This window comes from Canis lupus, chromosome 7 (assembly GCF_048164855.1).
Source record: "Canis lupus baileyi chromosome 7, mCanLup2.hap1, whole genome shotgun sequence".
NCBI classification, from domain to species: Eukaryota; Metazoa; Chordata; class Mammalia; order Carnivora; family Canidae; genus Canis; species Canis lupus.
Window position 1 is genome coordinate 66,873,041 of NC_132844.1, and position 21,216 is coordinate 66,894,256.

General features: G+C 47.7%; 1 long non-coding RNA gene across 2 annotated transcripts; it reads left to right on the forward strand.

Annotated features, from left to right (window-relative positions):
• Positions 1 to 7,466: 7,466 nt before the first annotated feature.
• Positions 7,467 to 16,687, forward strand: LOC140637125 (uncharacterized). 2 transcript variants are annotated; one of them, XR_012034365.1, is made up of 3 exons: positions 7,467 to 7,848; positions 10,053 to 10,206; positions 15,697 to 16,687. It is a non-coding gene; the product is annotated as an uncharacterized lncRNA (long non-coding RNA). The 2 variants fall into 2 exon arrangements; XR_012034366.1 differs by lacking the exon at positions 15,697 to 16,687 and adding an exon at positions 11,470 to 13,156.
• The last annotated feature ends 4,529 nt before the right edge of the window (positions 16,688 to 21,216 follow it).

A 21,216-nucleotide genomic window follows, 5' to 3' on the forward strand; every position in this document is an offset into this window, starting at 1 on the left:
AGCCTGCCAGGCTCCGGCCCAGGATCCAGAACATAGGTCTGGGATGGGGCCTGAGAATGCGCATGTCTTACAAGATCCTGGTCTGGGGACCACACTTTGAGAAGCCCTGGCTCTGGAGTTGGACATCGCAGGTTCAAATCCCAGCTCTGCCAGAGGCAGGTGACTACTCACCTGAGAGGGTTTTGTGAAGACCGGAAAACAACCTTCCTAAGGCAAAGAGCCTCACACAGTACCTGCGTGTGATAATTTTGAATGGACATTGTCATCACTACTATTTTGTGACCATTAGTCGGTAAGGCGACAGAAATCTTGAGCGATAGCGTACTACTTTGAACCATCATTTTAATCAGAGCCTCAGCTTCCCCATCTGTAAAATGGGGATAATTTTAAGGTAGTGGAAGGATCAAAGGAGTTCCCCGATGTGAACGTGTTTGGGATACTATAAAGCCCAGTAGGAGAGTTTTATTGGAAAGAGGTCAGGCAGGCACAGCCCGAAACTAGAGCCAAGCGAGGACATCTGAACCGTGTTCACACGCTGGGGAGGGAGGGATTCCTGTGTCTCCCTCCAGCTGCCTGCATGCCTGCCTGCCACCCTCAGGCATTTGGCACGCCTAGGTTGGGGAGTGGCTGGTTGGCTCTTCAAACATCTAAGGGGATGAGATGGGGGCTGGGGTACTGCCACCCTCCGCTCACCAGTATTTCTGTTAAGAAAAGGAATGTTCTGGAGGAGTCCAAGGCTGTGCAATCAAAGACTCCCTCCCCAGGGGCCCTTCCCTCCTCGATCCTTCCCTCTTCTTCCTGTATGCCCACCCGCACACCTCCGCCCACCGGCTCTAGGCTCCAGGGCGGGGAGATGGGCATAACCTGCCCTCCCAGGAAAGCTGAGGGGCAGGCAGGAAGCGACTCTTCTGCTCGGGTCAGGAACTTGGCTCCATCCCTTTTCAGTTCAACTCACAGACACATGCTGCCTGTCTGTTAGCATAAGGCTAACAGGCTTGTTAATATTAATGCTTTCTAGGGGCACCTGGGTGGCTGAGTCAGTGAAGCCATAGACTCTTGATTTTGGCTCAGGTCATCGTCTTGGGATTGTGAGATCGAGCCCCACATGGGGCTCCCCGAAGTACGTGGAACCTGCTTAAGAGTCTCTCTCCCTCTCCCTCCGCCCCTCCCCCCGCCTCTCTCTTACTCTCTCTCCCACTCTTAAAAAACTTAATCCTTCTGAATTGAAAAAAAAAAAAAAGTCAAATGTGGGAGGAATGCCCTCACAGGAGCTGGGTTGGAAAGACTCGGGAGCCCTTGGCAGTGAGGACATGAGAAGTGAGGGATCCCCACACTGCTGGTTGAGAGGAGCACTTGGACTTGACTTTAGTCAGAGGCAGTTTGGCAAAACAGGTCAAAAGCCTGAAAATGTGCACTCTCTGACCCATGATTCTGGTTGAGGAACCCATCCCAAGGAAATAAGCACAAAATGATTGGCCTGGGGTGCCTAGGTGGCTCAGTCAGTTAAGCTCCAGCCTTCAGTTCAGGTCATGATCTCAGGGTCCTGGGATCGAGTCCACATTGGGCTCCTTACTCAGCAGGGAGTCTGCTTCTCCCTCTCCCTCTGCTCCTCCCCTGGTTCCTTCTGTCTCTCAAGTAAATAAATAAAATCTTAAAAAAAAAAAAAAGATCAGCCTGTTTTGAGTCTTGGCCCCAATGGTCAGTGACCCTGGGCAAGTTATGACTTCATCCCTAAAATCGGGCTTAACCATTGAATCCCATCACTTAGGGTTGAGGAGGAAATGAGAGAATGCCTCACATGCAGTAAGCACTCAAAAATTTAGTATTCTGGCTGGGGTCCCTGCAGATGCAGACCCCAAAACAAGGACTTGGAAGGGGAGCTCAGGAGACTCGTGGGACCATGGGGACGTGAGACAGGGAGGGAAGGAAGCCCACACTGGGTGCATCAATCAAGCTCCAAGTGGAATGAGCTGCCTGCTTGGGAAAATGCCTAGAAGTAGAGTCAGGAAGATGACGGGTACCTGGCTATCTATTCCTTTAGTCTTGCTTTTAAAATGCTCAGGATCATCTGCCTCCACAGTTCCATTGCATGACAGGAAAAGAAAGCTTCTCTTATTTAAGCCACTTGGTTCAATCTTCTGTTACACGCAGCTGAGTTTCATCCTTATCTGAAGCGGGAGGCCTGTCCCATCAGGAAGTTGCCCGGTGGACCCATGGAGATCCAATGACACGGGCAGGTACTGCGATGTGCTGCCAACATCACACCAGGGAAATGAGCTCGCCAAGGGACCCTAGTCACCCGATCCCACCCTCTTAGAGTCTAATCATGCAGTGGGGAAAAAAAAAGTCCTCCTAGGCAGGGGTACACGGCTATTGCCCGAATCCCTGGCTGCCTGGCACCTCCTTGCTGCTCAGAGGTGCCAAGGCACATCCCCAGGCACGTGCTCAAGTCCCCGGCCCTTCCTACCCTCTTCACAACCATGTGTCCTGCGCGCCCCTCTCCTTGGATGCTCCTCCCCAGGCAGCAGCGAGCACATCTGACTGGCGGATTGGTGTCACTGGGTTAATGTGTCACTGTCCCAAAGGGCAGATGTGCATTTTCACTGGGGGCCAGAAGAAGACGAGGCCGTGTGCCCAGAGCTCAGTGACGTGCAGATCCCCAGGAAGACAGGAGGCCGCCCTGCTGCTGCTCTCACTTCCCTGTTTCCTTCTTCATCCCATCCCCTCCCTTGGCACAGCTGGCCCGGCCACAGCTCCGGCCTCCGCAGATGCCAGGTCCCCACCCTCCACCGCCATTTGGCCTGACCTGCCGTACTGAAAGCGAAAGGAGAGGTTGGAACAGAAAGGAAAATAATAAAACCACTGAAAGAGCAGAAACAGCTGGTAGGATATTGGAGAAATTCCCGGGCGGGAATCCCCAGCCCTCAAGGGCCCTGCCAGGCCCAGGACGTTCTTAAAGGGCGATCCTAAGGTGCGTTCCTAACAAGGCTGCCGGGGCAGGGGAGACCTGAGGCCTGGCCCCTACCGCCCTCGGGGGCATGTGGGCCTTGTGGGCCTTGGCTTTGAGGGTGCCGAGGGTGTGAGGAAAGTTAGGGAGGGAGAAGGTAGGGGCAAGAGGGACACTACCGTGAGAGGACAGGGACCCCGCTGTGCAGGGGGCCAGTGCCTGAGAGTCCAAGCCCCTCTGGGGTTTCAGGAGAAGGGCCTTTCCCTGGGGCTGAAGACAGCGAGGGGAAGGCTTGGCGCCGCCCCTGGCCAACGGGGCGCCCTCGCAGCTGTGGGCAGGGGCGCTGGCAGCCAGGGACTCAAGCTGGCTGCCTTTACTGAAGCCACAGTGGGATCTTGCCGAGGAAACGTGGATGAAACTCGAAGGGATTGGGGGCGCCTGGGGGGCTCAGCGGTGGAGGATAGGCCTTCGGCTCAGGGCATGATCCTGGGGTCCCGGGATCGAGTCCCACATCGGGCTCCCTGCGAGGAGCCTGCTTCTCCCTCTGCCTGTGTCTCTGCCTCTGTGTGTCTCTCATGAATAAATAAATAAAATCTAAAAACAACAACAACAACAACAAAACTGGAAGAGGTTGAAACAGGGAGCTGGCTTGTGCTTTCCGAGTCCGGAGTGGGCAGGAAGCAAGACAAGAGCAGGAGGGCACCCCCGACGGAAGCGGGGGTCCCAGTATGCACAGGACCAACAGGCTGCCCACCAGTATGGGGCCGGTGTTCGGATGAAGAAACTAGAGGGGTCCTGCAGGGCAGGGCTGGGAGGGCAGCACAGATGCGGGGAGTGGGAGCCGGTCCGCCCCTCACCTGAACACTGAGCTTGGGGATTGGCTGATGGGAATTTGCTGGGAAGGAGTCTGGATGCTGCAAATCATCCAGTCTTCAGGCCCAGCCTGGGAGACCTTTGGAGCTCCTCCTTGTGTGCTCAGGGCTCCACCCACCACAATGGACCTCTCCTCCCTCATGAATTGCAATTAATACTAATAAAAATAATCCACGGTAAACTGTCAATCAGTCCTGGGATGGGGAGGGATCTGCCAAGTTCATTAATTCCAGGCAAGGTGAGGCCTGAAGAATGCTCCAAGCCCTATCTGATTCCTCTCTTCACTCCTCCCCCGCTCTTCAGTAAGGCCAGGAGGTTGTGCTGCTTTCTGAACCCCAATTGACTCCACACACACCCCCAGATTAATCTTCTGAAAGCATTGGATCCCCACTCCCCTGCCTGGCCTTTGCCACCCTCCAGACCAGTCCACATTACTTGGCAACCTGACCTTTCACCCCTTCTTACTGAGACTACCAGAGTAGTGCTGTGTGACAGTCAGAGCCCCAGCTCTGCGTTTGAATTCCGCCCTTACAGCTCTGTGCCTAAGCTTCCTCATCCATGGACTAGAGACAAGACCCAGGCTTCCTTTATGTGGGTGTTTTGAGGATTAAATGAGTAAATAAGGCATGCCTCACTGGCTCAGTCAGTTTGAGAATCTGCCTTATGATCCTGGGGGTCTTGGGATCAAGCCCCATATGAGGCTCCTTGCTTAGTGGGGAGCCTTCTTCTCCCCCCCTGCTCATGCTCTCTGTCTCTGTCTCTCTCTCAAATAAATAAAAATTTTAAAAATGAATAAATAAATATAAGGTACTCAAAACAGCACAGTGCAGGGCACCTGGGTGGCTCAGTGGTTGAGCATCTGCCTTTGGCTCAAGTCATGATCCCCCGATCCCGGGATCGAGTCCCACATTGGGCTCCCCCCAGGGAGCCTGCTTCTCCCTCTGCCTATGTCTCTGCCTCTCTTTCTCTGTGTGTCTCTCATGAATAAATAAAATCCTTTAAAAAACAAAACAGAAAGGGCATGTAGTAAACTCTCAATAAATGTGAGCCATCATTATTTACATTGTTATTTATATTTATCGTTTGCATTTATTATTATAACAAATAATATTTATTATGTATATCTGTTATACTAGTCCACAGAGGAGGGACTTTTGTTCACCGACTTCATCCTGGTGATTTGAATAGTTGTGAGCACACAGAAGACACCCAGTTAATGTGTGTTGGGTTTATTTCTTGCTGGGGCGCCTGGGTGGCTCTGTCAGTTAAGCAACCAGCTCCTGGTTTAGGCTCAGGTCATGATCTCAGGGTCCTGGGATTGAGCCTCTACCTCCTTGCTCAGCAGGGAGTCTGCTTGAGGAATCTCTTCTTCGTCCTCTGCCCCTCCCCCTTCTCTAAAATAAGTAAATAAATCTTTATTGTTGTAAACTTTGTTCCAGCAAACTCTTCATTACACATGTGTATATATATATATATGTATATATATATATATATATACACATTCCTATTTCCATGCCTTTGTTCATGCTGTTCCCACCTCTTGAAGGGCCTTACCCATCCAGTGTAATTCTTCCTACTACTTTGAATTTCCAGCTCCTGGTTCCTCTCCCCTCAGAGGCCCTCCCTGGGCTCAGAACCTGCACAAAATAAGCACTCACCAAAAAGCTCAGTGGTTTGCGGTTGGGGGCTTTTTATGCTTTGGCTCCAAAACAAAGTTTCCTCACTGACTTGGCACTTAGCACTCACTGCCTCCTGGGGTGGCCCCTAGGAAGGGAAGCACCCAGCTGCTATACATGTCCTTTATCTTGTAGCTTTGACATTCAGAGAGGGCTTCCCGGGTGAAGCCACCTGAATAACTAGACATAACTAGACATGTGGTCTCCAAACCACAGTTTCTGGGCTTCCTAACTGGTGAGTTGAGAGACATGGCATCTGTTTGCCCAAGAAATATGAGCCAGGCAGCTCCACACCAACAGGCTGCTTTCCGCCCTGGATGGGGTAACAGCTGCTTCGAACTTGGCTGTTTATGCACTAAAAAAAGAAATTCCATGGTGACCAGTTGACTCAAGCCAGTTTCCCAAAGTGAGGCGGTAGTTTCAAAGTAATCCCTGATGACACCAGATGCTCCCCACCCAGTCCTTAATAAAGAGGAGAGAAAACAAGGGCCAACTTGAACAAGACTAAGCGTGAGTCAGTACTCTAAGGTGCCTGGAGGGGGCAGTGTCAGAGCTGAGGTTTGATCTGGAAGGTGTTGGCCTAACCGTCGCCTCCAGGCAGGCTTGACCCTGAAAACTCCCCTTCCCCAGAGACAGGCACTTGCAACCACTTTCTAACGAGGCCCATTCCACCATGAGAAAGGTCGTGTCTGGGGGGCTGGGATGGGCGGAGGACAGGGGCCCGACCTTACGAGGGCAGGTAGGGGCCGGGCCCTACAAGGGCCTTCTTGATGAGCATGCTCTCGGGTTTTCTCCACAACCAAAAGACACACGCTCAACGCGTACGGGGGCCTTCTACGTGCATCACACCCACGGCTCTCTTAATCCTCACACCCGGCCAGGAAGGCAGGACAGACTGTCTCTGTGCAAGAGGCTGGGCTCTCTTGGGGAACTGGAAAAGAGCTGGGCTACGCAGCCGGGGTGGCGCAGCGGCTTAGCGCCGCCTTCAGCCCGGGGTGTGATCCTGGGGTCCCGGGATCGAGCCCCGGGTCGGGCTCCCTGCGTGGAGCCTGCTTCTCCCTCTGCCTGTGTCTGCTTGCCTTTCTCTGGGTCTCTCATGAATTAAAAAAAAAAAAAAAAAAAGCTGGGCTGGTTGGAACGTGATCCTGCCGGGCCCAGAGTCCCCCCCGGAGTCCCTGGCTGCGGCAGCCCCTCCGGCCCGCTGGTGGCTCTCGCCACCTCCCCCCTGCAGCACCACGGGCCTGCTCCACGCCCACGCCTCCATTAGCCGGTCGCTACTATCTCTGTGAACTTTGCACTCTCCCCTTCTCCATCCAGGAGCAGGGCTCTCCGATAAGGAGGACATCGCCCAGGTTTTATGGCTTCCTCCCCGCCTGGCTGGCGACACCTGAGCTGCTGCTTCCCCCTTCCCGCACCTTCGCTCACGTCCACCAAGTCTCCTGTCACCCTCACGCGCACAACACGCATCCGCATCCAGACCTTCCCACGTAGACGCGCGCGCAGTCACCCCCTCGGCGGTGGTTAGTGATTTACTTTCTAGAAAGTCAGTTCATGTGTGACAATGAGCCACTCTCGAAGGACCTCGGTGGACCCTCCTTGGGTCCGCGGGCAGACGCGGGCGTCCTCAGCGGGGAGTCGGGACCCCGCTTTCTTCCCCCATGCTGCCACCTGGCGGCCTGATCCCGGAACCGCAGGCTCCGCGCGGAGGCTGGGGTGGGGAGGGAGCCCCCAGCTCTCCCTATAGGTAGGTGCCCGCAGCCAGGTGGGCTCTGTTTTTTCTTTTTAAAAGATTTTATTTATTTATTCATGAGAGACAGAGAGAAGCAGATACACGGGCAGAGGGAGAAGCAGGCCCCACGTAGGGAGCCCGATGTGGGACTCGATCCCGGGATCCCAGGATCACACCCTGAGCCAAAGGCGTCCCTTAAAAAAAAATTTTTTTTTTTTTATTCATGAGAGACAGAGAGAGGCAGAGCCACAGGCAGAGAGGGAGCCAGGTGGGCTCTTAAGGGAGGTCTCCATCCAACTGTCCCCCGACTACAGATGGGCAAGCTGAGCGGTGAAACCTGCCTCTTCCTTCGCCTGATGCTCACAGGCACACTCCGTTGGCACAGGAGACAGGTAGGTGTGCAGCAGGACCCTATGGCAGCAGAGACTACAGTCGTCAGACAATCAGGGGATTGTTGGCTTAGATCCACGTCTTCCTGACATCCTCAGAACCATCCTAACAGTGAATCTGGATCTGGCTAAACCTCGGTGAGGAAGGTGAGATGGCAGGTGACCATGTGACCTCTGACACTAACGTGCTGCTCTTCACTCCTTCCGTGGGGTTGTGGACGTTCTGCCTCAGAGGTAGGTGTGACTGACTCTCCCTTTGACACTCTTCCAGGCCTCTGCCTGTGTGAGGCAGCCCAGGAGGTGTCCCCACCTTACCTCCTTGAGCCCAGAGCTGACATGTTTCGGGCAAAGTGATTTCATTAGGTTTCTTAGTTCTACTCAGTTTGATTTTTGGCCCTTTGGTGCAGTGGGATGAGTTAACTATTCCCTAGGCTATGCCACACAGTCAACATTGGTCCTGGCTAGTCCCCTGGTTTTATGTGTTCCCCTGTACCCTGTGGGTCCCTCCCAGTCCCCTGCCCCATAGGCAGTCATTCTAGTATCTTTCTAGGTGTATGTGTTCTAGAATGCAGGGTTCTGTAGCCATTACCACTGAGCACTGCATAGTGCCGTATTCTTTTACTACCATTTGAGACATGTGTTATTTCATGTGTCCTGGGACAGGGTTAATGGACACATGGTGTGGGAGGGTGGTGGCACCTTAAGAGTTCATTGAGACTCTGCATTAATGATAGTGGAAGTGAATGCACTTTCTGAGTTGTGTTTCCTAAAACAGAACGTCAGGACTGTGAGCCATAGGCCCCCTGATTAGGCATGGCTGTCAGGAGGCCTGGGGCCTCACTCGCGTCTGCCAGACCTACCAGACTTTTGGCAGGTTTTTCACTCTCTGACCCCTGGGTTCCACATTGAATAAACAGGGTAACCTAGGGCTCTTCTAATGTTCCATCTACCTTAAATAGTCTTTGAAAGCTATTGTCCAGGGGTGCCTGGGTGGCTCAGTTGGTTAAACATCTGTCTTTGGCTTAGATCATGATCTCAGGGTCCTGGGATCAAGCCCCGCATCGGGCTTCCTGCTCGGTGGGGAGTCTGCTTCTCCCTCTCCCTCTGCCCCTCCCCACCCAACTTGTGCTCACGCACTCCTCTCAAATAATTTTTAAAAAGAAGAGGAAACAAAAGCTGTTGTCCAGGATTCACCAGCCATAGAATGTATTTATCAAAGATCCCTACTGAGGGGCAGCCCAGGTAGGTCAGAGGTTTAGTGCTGCCTTCAGCCCAGGGCCTGATCCTGGAGACTAGGGATCAAGCCCCACATCGGGCTCCCTGCACGGAGCCTGCTTCTCCCTCTGCCTGTGTCTCTGCCTCTGTCTCTGTGTCTCTTATGAATAAATAAAATCTTAAAAAAAAAAAAAAGATCCCTACTGAACACCTACACTTCTGCAGCCAGAGTATCTATGTTCCAATTCCAGCTTCCTTACTTGCTATGCAACATTGGGCAAATTACTTTTCGTTCCTAAACTGGAGGTAGTAATAGCATCTCCTCTCTGAGATTTGCTGTGAAGATTCAGTGAGTTTAATACAGGTGAACAGTGCCTGGCACCTACTAAGCGTTCAGCAAATTATTGCTCTTTTTATTTAAACCCTATAATAACCCTATGAAGTGGTATAATTAGTTCCATTTTACAGATGACAAGACCAAGGTTCAAGGAGCAAAGTAATTTGCCCAGGCTTGCATAATAGTATTGCCAGGAGCCAAACTGAGATCTCCAGACTCTGAATGCTGTGCCCTTCCCACCACAGGCAGCCGCAGGTCGTCAATCCCCAATGTGCAAACTGAGGGTGTTATGTAAAACTTTCTTGCTACTGACCTGAGTGATGCGAGGTGACCTAGGGGCCACTGTGGAGACAACTGCTGGCCCTGGTGGTCTTCGGCCTTCATCGGCATCCTTCTCCGACACCGTGACCCTCTCTGAGTAAGAACATGCTTCCCTCTGGGGTTTTCAGGGGCATTCACATTAGCCAAGAGGCCTCTGAGCCCCCCTGAATCCCAATATCAGGCCTGCTTCCCCCGTTGGCTGAAATGTGCTGGAAGAGCACAGGTCTGAGGAGTCAGGCCCTGGGTTCTAGTTCTGGCTGTGCCATTTCCTCTAGGCTAAATTGTATCCCTTTTCTGAGCTTGCACTTCCATGGATCTGTACAATGGGTACAGTAACTCTTAACAAGGTTGTATGAGGACTAAGTTTTAAGAGACTCTTCAATCTTGACCAAATACTAACAGTTGCTTTATCCTCATAGAACAAAATCCTTGTTATAGCCTGATGTGGCCTTGGTTGAATTGTCACCCACTATATGCATTTAACATTTTTCTTCCCCCTCCAGGAAGATGACTGCCTTGACCTGCCATCCTTACAAAGAAACCACCTTATTCTTTTTTTTTGGAGTTCCCAGATCCTAGGATGTGAATGCTGGACAGGACCTTGTGGGCTGCCTCCTGGTCCTATTGTGGCAACCCATCAAGCACCACCTCTGCCTGAAGCAGTGGATGAGGCTGAGTCAGAGCTCAGATGAACAACAGTGTGGTCCTTCTGCTCCCAGGTAGGCATCAAGGGGGCGCAGGCCACCACGTGAGGTAAATGCTGCCTCTAGCCCAACTGCCCTCTCCTACAGATGGGCAAACCGAGTATATAAAGGGCTCTTGTCATCCTTCACCTGACCCTCAGGGCTCCTCAATCTGATTCGGATCAGCGTAAGGGCAGGGCCTATGGCACAGGTGATAACATAGAATCATCACGCAATTGGGGTTCATGGGGTGATGTCTTTATCTTTTTGGCATTCTTGAGCATTATGATAGTGGGCTTCAGGAACCAATATGCCCGCATTCCACTTGACCTCCACCTCAATGCACAATTTTAACCATTGAAACAATGCATATTTGTTACCTCAGCCATTAAAACAGTGTCTGTTTCCCTTAGCAAACAATGGAAATATTTACTGGGAACCCCAAGACTGCCAACTAGAAAAGAAGGCCAGAAAAAAGCAAACACAGAGTACAGAGCACCCTTTAAAGTGAGAGACAGGGGCACCTGGGTGGCTCAGTGGTTGAGCGTCTTTGGCTCAGGTCATGATCCCGAGGTCCTGGGATGGAGTCCGGCATCAGGCTCCCCCCAGCAAGCCTGCTTCTTTCTCCCTCTGCCTATGTCTCTGCTTCTCTGTGTCTCTCATGAATAAATAAAATCTTTTTAAAAAATAATAAAGTGAGGGAGAAGCTCAGGACAGCACTTTCGTGCTAGCAGGCCTGAGGACAATGCAAAACGTGGGAAAGCAAAATGGAGGCCTAAAAACCCCACGTAATTGGGTTTTAACAACCCACCCATTCCTGGGACTCTAGGGGCCAAGAATCAGGAGTTTGTCTCCAGTGGGGAATGTTAAGTGCCTCAAGTGGTCCCAAGGGAAATGTGTTGTCAAGGACACAGCTCCCCTCACACATGAGAGTTTGGGCACAGGTATCTGAGAGCCACCTCCGAGGCCCCTCCTGGTCCAGACACACAAGTGCTGGGCTTGGACTCAGAAGCCCAGAGTTACAAAAATCAGCTTAACCTTCCTATATCTTCGTGACCTTGGGGAGAGCACTTCCTCTTTCTGGAATTCAGTTTCCTCATTTGCAAAGTGGGGCCATGATTATCACCTCTCTAAACACAAATGAAGAAACTTCCCACTCCAGGCACACAAAATAAAACAGGATTAAAAAAAATTATAAAAACCAGAAGCTTTTGGGTTCACTTTTTTTTGTTGTTTATATGTGTTCTCTAATTTTTCTACCATGGTCATGGGTTACCTTTGAATTAAATGTAATTAAAGAGGACAGAAGAGAGCCGAAGTGAAGGAAAATGCTGAGTTTGGCAACTTTCGGAGCCTCTGCACCAGGCACACTTGATGCTTTACACGTGGTTACCTCAGGTTTGTCTCAACACGCCTGGAATGGAAGCCCTGTGGCTTCCCCTTCTCAGCTGCAAAGACTGGGTTCCCCACGCAGTCAAAGGTTTGGCCGTCATGAGGCCCCGGTGGCGCGCCCCAGGAGTGAGTGTTCAAATGTGCGACAGTATTATCAAGGTCAGACCTCCAGCTCTGGGAAAAGCAGAACCTTCTCCCTCTCCTGCAACATGACCACAGAACCTGTGTGAAAAGCCCTCCCCATCAGAGCGACACTCTGGAAACCCACTTCTGGGGCCCTGCTCCCTGTTAAGACCAGATTAAGTAACAGCCTCATGCTCCATCAAAGGCTTCTGCGTGGGAATTTACTGCTAAAATATTTGCTTCTGCATAAAAACACTGCTTGCATATTGTATTCTCCCTCTCTTCAGGACTAACACTGCATTCTCTGCAGTGCAATAACACTGCATTCACTGCAATAACAAAAATGTTAATTATACTGTGTTAAGAAACATCTCCGGGATCCCTGGGTGGCGCAGCGGTTTGGTGCCTGCCTTTGGCCCAGGGCGTGATCCTGGAGTCCCGGGATCGAGTCCCACATCGGGCTCCCGGTGCATGGAGCCTGCTTCTCCCTCTGCCTGTGTCTCTGCCTCTCTCTCTCTGTGTGTGCTATCATAAATAAATAAATTTTTTTAAAAATGGAAAAAAAAAAAAAAAAGAAACAAACATCTCCTAAGGGGCGCCTGAGTGGCTCAGGCAGTTTAGTGTCCAACTCTTGATTTCAACACAAATCATCTCAGGGTCATGGGACCAAGCCCAGTGTCGTGCCCCGTCTGTGTGGAGTGTGGAGCCTGCTGAAGATTCTCTCCCTCTGCCCCTCCCCTTCCTCTCTCCCTCTCTAAAAAAAATAAAAAGAAACCCTCTCCTTATAATCGTTTAATATGCATGTTTTTCTAGAAAAAAAAAAAAAAAAAGAGCAAGTTAAATCTCTAAACGTCCTGCCATTTCTAAGCAGACTGCTTCTTTTAAAAGTCAAATACTGAGATCCCCGGTCGTTCGGCGGTTTAGCACCTGCCTTCAGCCCAGGGTGTGATGCTGGAGTCCTGGGATCGAGTCCCACGTCGGGCTCCCTGCATGGAGGCTGCTTCTTCCTCCGCCTGTGTCTGTGCCTCTCATAAATAAAATCTTAAAAAATAAATAAAAGGCAAATACTGATAAATGGTGTTTTTGAAACCCCAAAAGGCTGCCCACCTGTTCTCCCGAGCTTCCGAGCCACCACCTGTTGCCAGGGTGTCTGCGCCCTGGTAACACAGTGCCCCACCCTTCACGCTGCCCCACCCTGATACTGAAACCAAGGCTGATGGGGCCGTGCCCTGAGCCGCCCAGAGGAACAGAGCCAACAAGGCCTCCGTGGCCCGAAAAACCCTCCTTCAAAGAGCTGGCACCATTCTCACACAGGTGTCTGCCTGTTGCTCCAGACTTCCAATCTGGGGGTGCCTGGCTGACCCAGTTAGAATGGGTGCTCTTGATCATGGAGTTGTGGTTGGAACCCCATGTTGGGTTTAGAGTACTAAATATAAGCTTGGAAAAAAAGGAAAAAAAAAAAAAAAAAAAAGAGTTCCAATCTGGCCACAGCAAGGGAAGTGATACAAAAGAACAGAGGAGCAGAGGACAGCCGTGGGGCCGGCAGGGGCACAAACCACGGCTGAATCAGATCTGCAGGGACTCCTGGAGCCGCATACTGTTTGCTCTCCGTCTGAGGCTTATCTGCCAGGGAGATGGGCGAGCGGCCAGAGCCCTCTTGGGGCAGGAGTTCAACAGCCAGGCTGCGGCACCCTGCCACACAAGACGTCATGACTGGTCACTCTGAGGAGCCCTGGGCCACGTGTCAGGAGGCTGAGTGCAGGAGATGGCTCCAGCTGAGCTCCGTGAATCGGAGTGACCAGTGCTCCCCCAAACCTTCACTTGGGGCTCTTCATCTGCAGAGTCAGGCTGTGGGCGCACAAGGAAGCCTCAGCTGTGCTGCAGGAGTCGCGGACGTGTGCTTAAAATATATACATGTTAAACAACTTACTTTTTTAAACATAATAACCCATTCAATCATATGCGTATTAAATCTGGGTTCTTAGGTTATGTTAGTGTAGACCTTCCTATCCTGTCACTTCTGGAACTGCAACATGAGGCATTAAAGAATGTAACCATTTGCATTTACTTCTCTACAAAGAAAATAAGGGAAAAATTGGGTTGAAGGTCAATCTAAGGCTGCATTTATCAAACATTTTTCCTAACTTTATGAGCTATTATTATCTACTAGAAATTAGCTTTTTTTTTATTCATGAGAGACACACACAGAGGCAGAAGCAGGTTCCCCACGCAGGGAGCCCGATGTGGGACTTGATCCCAGGACCCTGGGGACCAACCACTGAGCCACCCAGGCATCCCTAGAACTTCTTATAGTAATGCCATTTAAATTGTTTTATGTATTTCCTCAGATTTCATCCCCAAAATAGGTTTGGCTAGTTTTCAACTTTGAAAATCACCATCCCCGATAACCTCTAAACTCTCCTCTAGCTGACTTTCCACTAATCTCCCATTCTAACCCTGAACTGATTCATAGGGTCTTAAACTTGCCAATCCACATACAACCTTGAAATTTCCTTTTGCTTTTATGCATGAGGCTTTCTTTATAAGCCAGTTATGTCCAAATCCCACTCTTCAGCACTTAGCTCAAGTACAAACAACCTCATCTACACATTTCACAGGGGTCTTGGACCTAAGCCTGTTTCATCTGCAAAATGAGACAGCAGCACCTCCCTCAAGTGAGGAGGTTTAAGGGAGCTGGTGGTAGGTCTATCTAAAAACACTTAGCAAAATGCTGACACACGAGTTCAAAGATGCTAACTATTCTATAATCTTTATTATGGTCAATATTGTTACAGTTGAAGGGACTTTGGAGTCCATGGAGACCTAATTTGTTTTTTAACAAAGATTTGATTTATTCATGAGAGACAGAGAGGCAGAGACATAGGCAGATGGGGAAGAAGGCTCCCTGTAGGGAGCCCGATGTGGGACTCGATCCTAGGGCCCGGGGATCACGACCTGAGCCAAAGGCAGATGCTCAACCACGGAGCCACCCAGATGTCCCAGTGGAGACCTAATTCTAAGCAGTAAATGTGTGACCTCAGGCAAAGAATTTGACCCAGCACTGCCTCCTAGTGGATTTGGGGGGAATTGATGCTTTTATGCCGGTCACACCAGCCATGGAACATAACCGGCTTTAGAGTACGGGGACAGGCATACTAGATGTCTGGCACACAAAGGATTGCCCATGTCTGTGGGACTGAGCCGACTGCAGGTACGCAGTATTAAAAGTGCTCACATAAGGCCCTTATAGAAAGAATGATTAAATAAAGACATTGTCTAGAAATAACTGAATGCCCTGTGCGTTCAGACTGCTCAATTTTTCTTAAGCCACTTATTCCTTCTATCAAAGGATATGTACTATTTAATACACAGTATTTCAGTGCCAGGAACTGTTTAGAACACATTTCATGTATTAATTCACTTAAAACCTCTTAACCCCACGTGACAGGCACTCATTTACTCCCCTCCTCCGGCTCCATGTCTTCTAATAGGGAAGTTATTTTTGACATTATTGTTCAGGCCCAGTGTATCTGTGAGAACACTGTACTTCCTCTTTCTCCAGTTCAGCAGCCTGTTGTCTTGGCACGTTTTTGCTACTTCAACTAAGGTGATTTCCCCCTCTCACCATATTCAAGTTAAGTCTGATCTATTATCACTTCCTGGCTCTAGTTTTTATCCTGGTATCTACATGTCCCTTCATTCTTAATTCTACATGGGCCTTCATTCTTAATTCCTGTAGGACAAGTATGAAATGGCTTCAAGCAGGTTCAAGCATTTGACTTCTTATGGCTTCTAACAGTCATACAGGACACTTTCATACAGAAATAAATATAAAACTGCTTTGCTTTTATTTTTGAATTGGGGGGCACTCTTGCCTGCCTGGCACCAAAAGGAATCAATTTCACTTAAAAGCCATTCCTTGAGTATTTACTGCATGCAAGTGTGAGCCTACCACAGTAACACTGCATTACTAGTCTCAAGATATTAACAGGAAGTGTTTTCTGTTGCTAGCCCTGTTTTACAGATGAGAAAATGAAACCTTAGGGATGATGCAGCTCATCTGAAATCACGAGCTAGAGGCAAGGAAACCAGGATTAAGACCCTGGCTACAAGCTTCAAGAACCTTGCAGACCTTAACATCACACTGCTCCCTAAAACTAGCCAGCTGTTGCAGCAGTCCTCATATCCATACTGCCAAAAGGATCCTTGTGACCTCAGGCAAATCCACCTTCTCACTTCTACACAGGACCAGGACTAGGGATGCTAAGACCCCTTCCTGTGAACCAACACCTGGCCCTGCAACCTGAGTTACATCATTCTAGTTCAACTTGCCTAGCCTTCTCTGTACTTCGATTTCCCCCTCAATAAAGCAAGATGATCACATTCCCCCTATAACTAACATTAATCATTTTCTTCCTGTCGACTGCTATCCAATCCAAAAAGTTGACCCTGGTTCAGGAACCAGTCTTGGATGATGCATGTGAAGAGTACGTAAAAAACCTTTCCTTTCATCCACCTACTGAGAATTCATCAAAATCATCTGAGGAAAGGAATGGAGCATTCTTCCAGGTCAATAGACTGCAGCTCCTGGGGGATGAACAGCTTTAATCAGCAAGTCCTGTCAAAACCTAAGTGATCACTCACATATACCTGCTTTGTTTCCCAAGCAACTAACAGGAGTTGCAGGATAGGCTCCTAACTTGAGCCACCTGGTCTTCAAACCAGAAAGGTGCTCTCATGAGCTTACAACAGCCTTGTCTAGCCACAGAATTCTACAGAGCTCCCTGTAAGACCCCATTAAAAAAAAAAAAAAAAGGAATTGTGTGTGCATTTTACTCTATTAACAGCTCGCTAAAACCCCCGCAAAGTTTACTGGTTCTTGTCTAAAATGCCATACTCACCAATGTTGCTCACATTCCTGTGTTAAAATTAGAGATGTTAAGACCAGGAGACTGGAGTAGCCAAAGCATGTTCACAAGGTTAATCATAAACACAGATACAGAATGTCAACCCATCCACAATAGCACAGCTTTGTCTTCTACTGACAACACTGGCCTTTGCCAAGAAATGTCTTACCTTACTGCTGGTGGTACCTGCCTAGATGACAGCATGTACTGTTTTGTATATAGACCTCCAGGTGTGGAAAAATGAAAAAATGGGACATGTGGTTACCATTTCTAGCAAATACTTGCTCATCACACATACCTAATTTTCTAGAAAAACACTTTAACAAATTCCTCTAAAAAGGCTGGAGATTCTAAGTTCAAGCCCCATGTTGGGCAAGGAACCTACTTTTTTTTTTTTTTTTTAAGATTTTATTTATTCATGAGACACACACATGAGAGGCAGACACACACATGAGAGGCAGACACACAGGCAAAGGGAGATACAGGCTCCCTCCACGGAGCCTGACATGGGACTCAATCCTGGGTCTCCAGATCACAGCACGGCTAAAGGTGGCACTAAACTGCCGAGCCACCCAGGGTTGCCCAGAACCTACTTTAAAAACGAAAATTAAAAATTCTTAACAAAAATTAAAAGGCCCCAAATCCTGATAATCATTTAATGACAATGAAATAGCATCTTGGATGGGGTTGAGAAAGCTGAAGCGTAGTAAACAGAGAACAAGGCTTTTGGAGTCCAGGCTGGCCTGCGTTATGAATACACTACTTGTTTAGTAGGAGGAGTCTGCCCTAACAGTGTTTATTCACCTCTCAAGTGGTTAAACATCACATAAGAAAAAAGGCCCTGCAATGTTTGGCAGACTGGTGCTCAAAGACAAAACTTCCTTTCCTAACCACTCCAACTGTCTTCACTGAAGCTTTCAGCACTCCAAAAGGCAACTTCTGTCAAAGCTTCAGTTCTAGCCTCCAATGATCAGCGTCCATCTACTTCTTACAAAAGAGCAGGCTTCTCCTCCTAAGCTCACTCCTGGGAGCCAGTTTCACATCAGATAGACAGTTCTATACCACTGCCAACTCAAGTCCAAGCAAGACTGCCAAGCCCAGCCAAATTTCTTGTCCCCTTCAAACAGCTAGGAACCCAAGAGCCAGGTGTTAGTGCCATCTGGTACATCCAGCTTCTGGGAGTCCTGCCAGGGCTAATGCCAAACAAGTTATCCCACACCTACTTATTTGGTGTACAACTGAAGTTAAAAAAAAAAAATCCCAACTGCAACCACTCCCAATTCTTGAGGAATCCTTCATAGCTTTACCTCCAAGCCCTTATAGTGTGGGGACACACTCAACTGCTCTCTCAACTTCTCTAATTACGGTACTTTGTAAAATTTTATGAAGGGCACTTATGTGGCTCAGGGTTGAGTGACAGATTTCAGCTGGAGTCCGCATCTTGGGGTCGGGCTCTGTGCTATGTGGAATCTACTTGAGATTCCCCCTCTGCCCCTATTAGCTTGGTCTAAAGCATAAATAATTTTTGAGTGAGCACACAGCTGGGGGCGGGCGGGAGGTAGAGGGAGAAGCAGATCCCAGCTGAGCAGGGAGCCTGCGGTGGGGCTGGATCCCAGGACCTGGAGATAACTTGGCCAGAGGCAGGTCCAAGAATCTTTCTGATGGGATGTAAAGCCCTCCATCTAACACCACTTAAATAACCCTAACCTAAAATGGATGGAACACGAAGAAAGTAGTGAGGTTTAGGTTTCAATGTCCTGAACTTGAACTCAAAATATTACATTTTCTAGATACCAAGCTGGTGATGTGCATCCCTGTACCTCATTCCACTAAGTCCGTGTGTCATGAACTACCCATGTGAGAAAGTGACAAATGACAGATCAACATTCCAATTTACTTAAATGCTTATTAATAAAGCCCACTCAGTGAAACTTAATATGGTTTTTAACTTAAACTATATAAAGAAATTCTGGTGGCAGAGAGCCAGTTGGAATAAGAGTTACCAGATGCTTAAAAGAAATAAGAATTAGTTCTGAAAATTCTTTCAAGAACTTTTAAAACTGTTTTTAACTTAGTTTCTTTTATCATTTCCATTCCCTTTTTCAAATGATCAATACAGGGCAGCCCTGGTGGCGCAGCGGTTTAGCGCCTGCCTTTGGCCCAGGGCGCGATCCTGGAGACCCTGGATCGAGTCCCGCGTCAGGCTCTCTGCATGGAGCCTGCTTCTCCCTCTGCCTGTCTCTGCCTCTCTCTCTCTCTGTGTCTCTCTGAATAAATAAAATCTAAAAAAGAAAACCAAAAAAAAAAAAAAAAAATCAAATGATCAATACAAATAGTTAACACCCAAAAAAAGGGTAGCATTAAACAACTTTCCCCTTTGGCTTTGCAGTTTTGGGGCAGGTTCAGTAAAAACCACCCCCTAAAGGATCCTAACTTGCCCCATATGAAATGTGAATGAGATACATAACGAAAAAACAAAGGTGCCATTTACAAGTGAATAGAACTTTTAAAGCAGGGAAAATCAGGTGCACCTGGCTGGCTCAGTGGGTAGAGCATGCCAGTGGACTCCAGGCTGAGAGGCCTCATGTTGGGTGTAGAGAGTACTTAAAAAATAGAAAGCAGGGAATGTCACATACAGAAGATTTTTCTGGAAAGCTCAACTTTTGCTCTGTAAATAAATATTCTCCATATCCGGCCCTCTCAAAATGACTAGGAAAGTAACAATGTTTCCAGAAAGTTTCACTTCAAGACTAAATACATACCTGTTAACTACTCAATGTTTAGTTTTTCTTCTATTTTCTGTGACCTACATAAAATTCTAGTGCTACATACATGTATTTCATGTTATTCTGGGAAATGTTTTGGCTGTTGTCATGTGTTCTAAATAACCTGAAGGAAATAGAATACTAAATGAATCTTGATATTATCCTGATTTTCTGCAATCCCAATAAAGCAAAAAACGAAAATCAACCAGTTATATTAGGTTTATCAAAAGAAATTTTCAATTATCTCCTCAGAACCTCACAAGTGTGCTGCATAGCTGAATTCCTTTGAATTATTCCAAAGAATCTTTAGTATAAGATGAAGAGCATTTGTGTGGGCATAGAAAACTGATTAACACTACCAGATTTTGATAGAAATATACTCCAACCCAGTTTTTCTTCAGCTACTTTAATTATAAAAATCTTCCATGTTCTCAAGAAAAAAAACCCAGAAGGCAACAGTCTAGTACAAAAATACATAACTGGAAGACATTACCATCAACTAGATCTGACAACTAAATCATGTTCAAGACTGAAAATAAAAGCAAATTAAAACAAAGTACTAAACCAGTGGTCTTATTTAATCAGGGATGTTTATCACCTAGAACTCTTCCAAAGAACTTTAAAGAACAGTGCTTGTTAACTTTTTAAGGTACACAGGCCTGGAATCAGGCTGTGTATATTTTGAAAAACTTCTATGATCAATACCATTCCTGATAAAGAAGCACTGTACTAATATGAACCATATTAACTCTATAATAAGGATTCAGGACTTCCCATCCAGATATGGCTGAGTCTAAAAGGGGAGATGCTATCTACTGAACTGTGAAAGTATATAAACAGTAGATAATTTTCCCTAATTTATCTTAACCTTTCTGCTTAAGACACGAAGGTCAGAAGTAACCCACAATGAAGTGAGAACCAGAGAATTACTCTGGAAAAGCACAGAAACTGTAATCCGGTTTTCTTAAAATTATCAGCCAGCGTTAATAGTGATCTCTAAGTGAACACCTACCTGTAGTCACTACACTACAGGTTTTTGACTGACCTTTCAGTATTCTTCTCAACTCAGAGATCCAGGGACAGGTGGCTAATGAAACAAATTTAGAAACTGCAGTAGCCACAACTTTTAATAGCCACAAACTAAATGTGCAGTGCAAGATTTTAATAGTTTCTAGCCTTTTTTTTTTTTTTTTACAAGTCATAAAAATCTGCTAGGGCTTCTGGTTACTAAAGTGATTATAAATTTGGCATGTAATTCAGAATAACTCCCTGAGGTCAACTTTATCTTAAATTCTACATAAAGCCACATTATACCCATAACCTACTAATCTTTTCACAGAAACCCTTTCAACTTAAAGACTCTGCAAGTTGTATACTGGCAGAAACACTCATATGAATGTCCATTTATAAGAACAGTAGGATTATGGATATAGCATATTACTTCCATGACCTCTTTAGCCTTGTTCTGAACAATAGTTTTAGGCTATGAGAGACCACCAAAAAGCAAAAAGGCCCAAAAAGCCAGAGCTCCCAGGACATCAACAGTCTTTAAAAAATGTCTTCTCGAAGGCTCACTCATATTGAACCTGATAATTCTACTTTGTGACACCAATGACTCTCCTTTGTTGGTATCTGCATGAAAGGTTAAGAAGGACCACTGGAAATAATTTCTTTAGAACCTACACCTTAGAAATCTTTAGACTGAACTCAATGCAATGACTCATCTTTCATATTAAAGAAACTTAGTACACCATAATCCAAAACTACCTTTAAGTAGCAACATTTAAGGAAACTAAGCCACAAGACTGTTGCATTATGATTTAATCTAATTGCACAAGAATTTGAAATTACAACTCCTC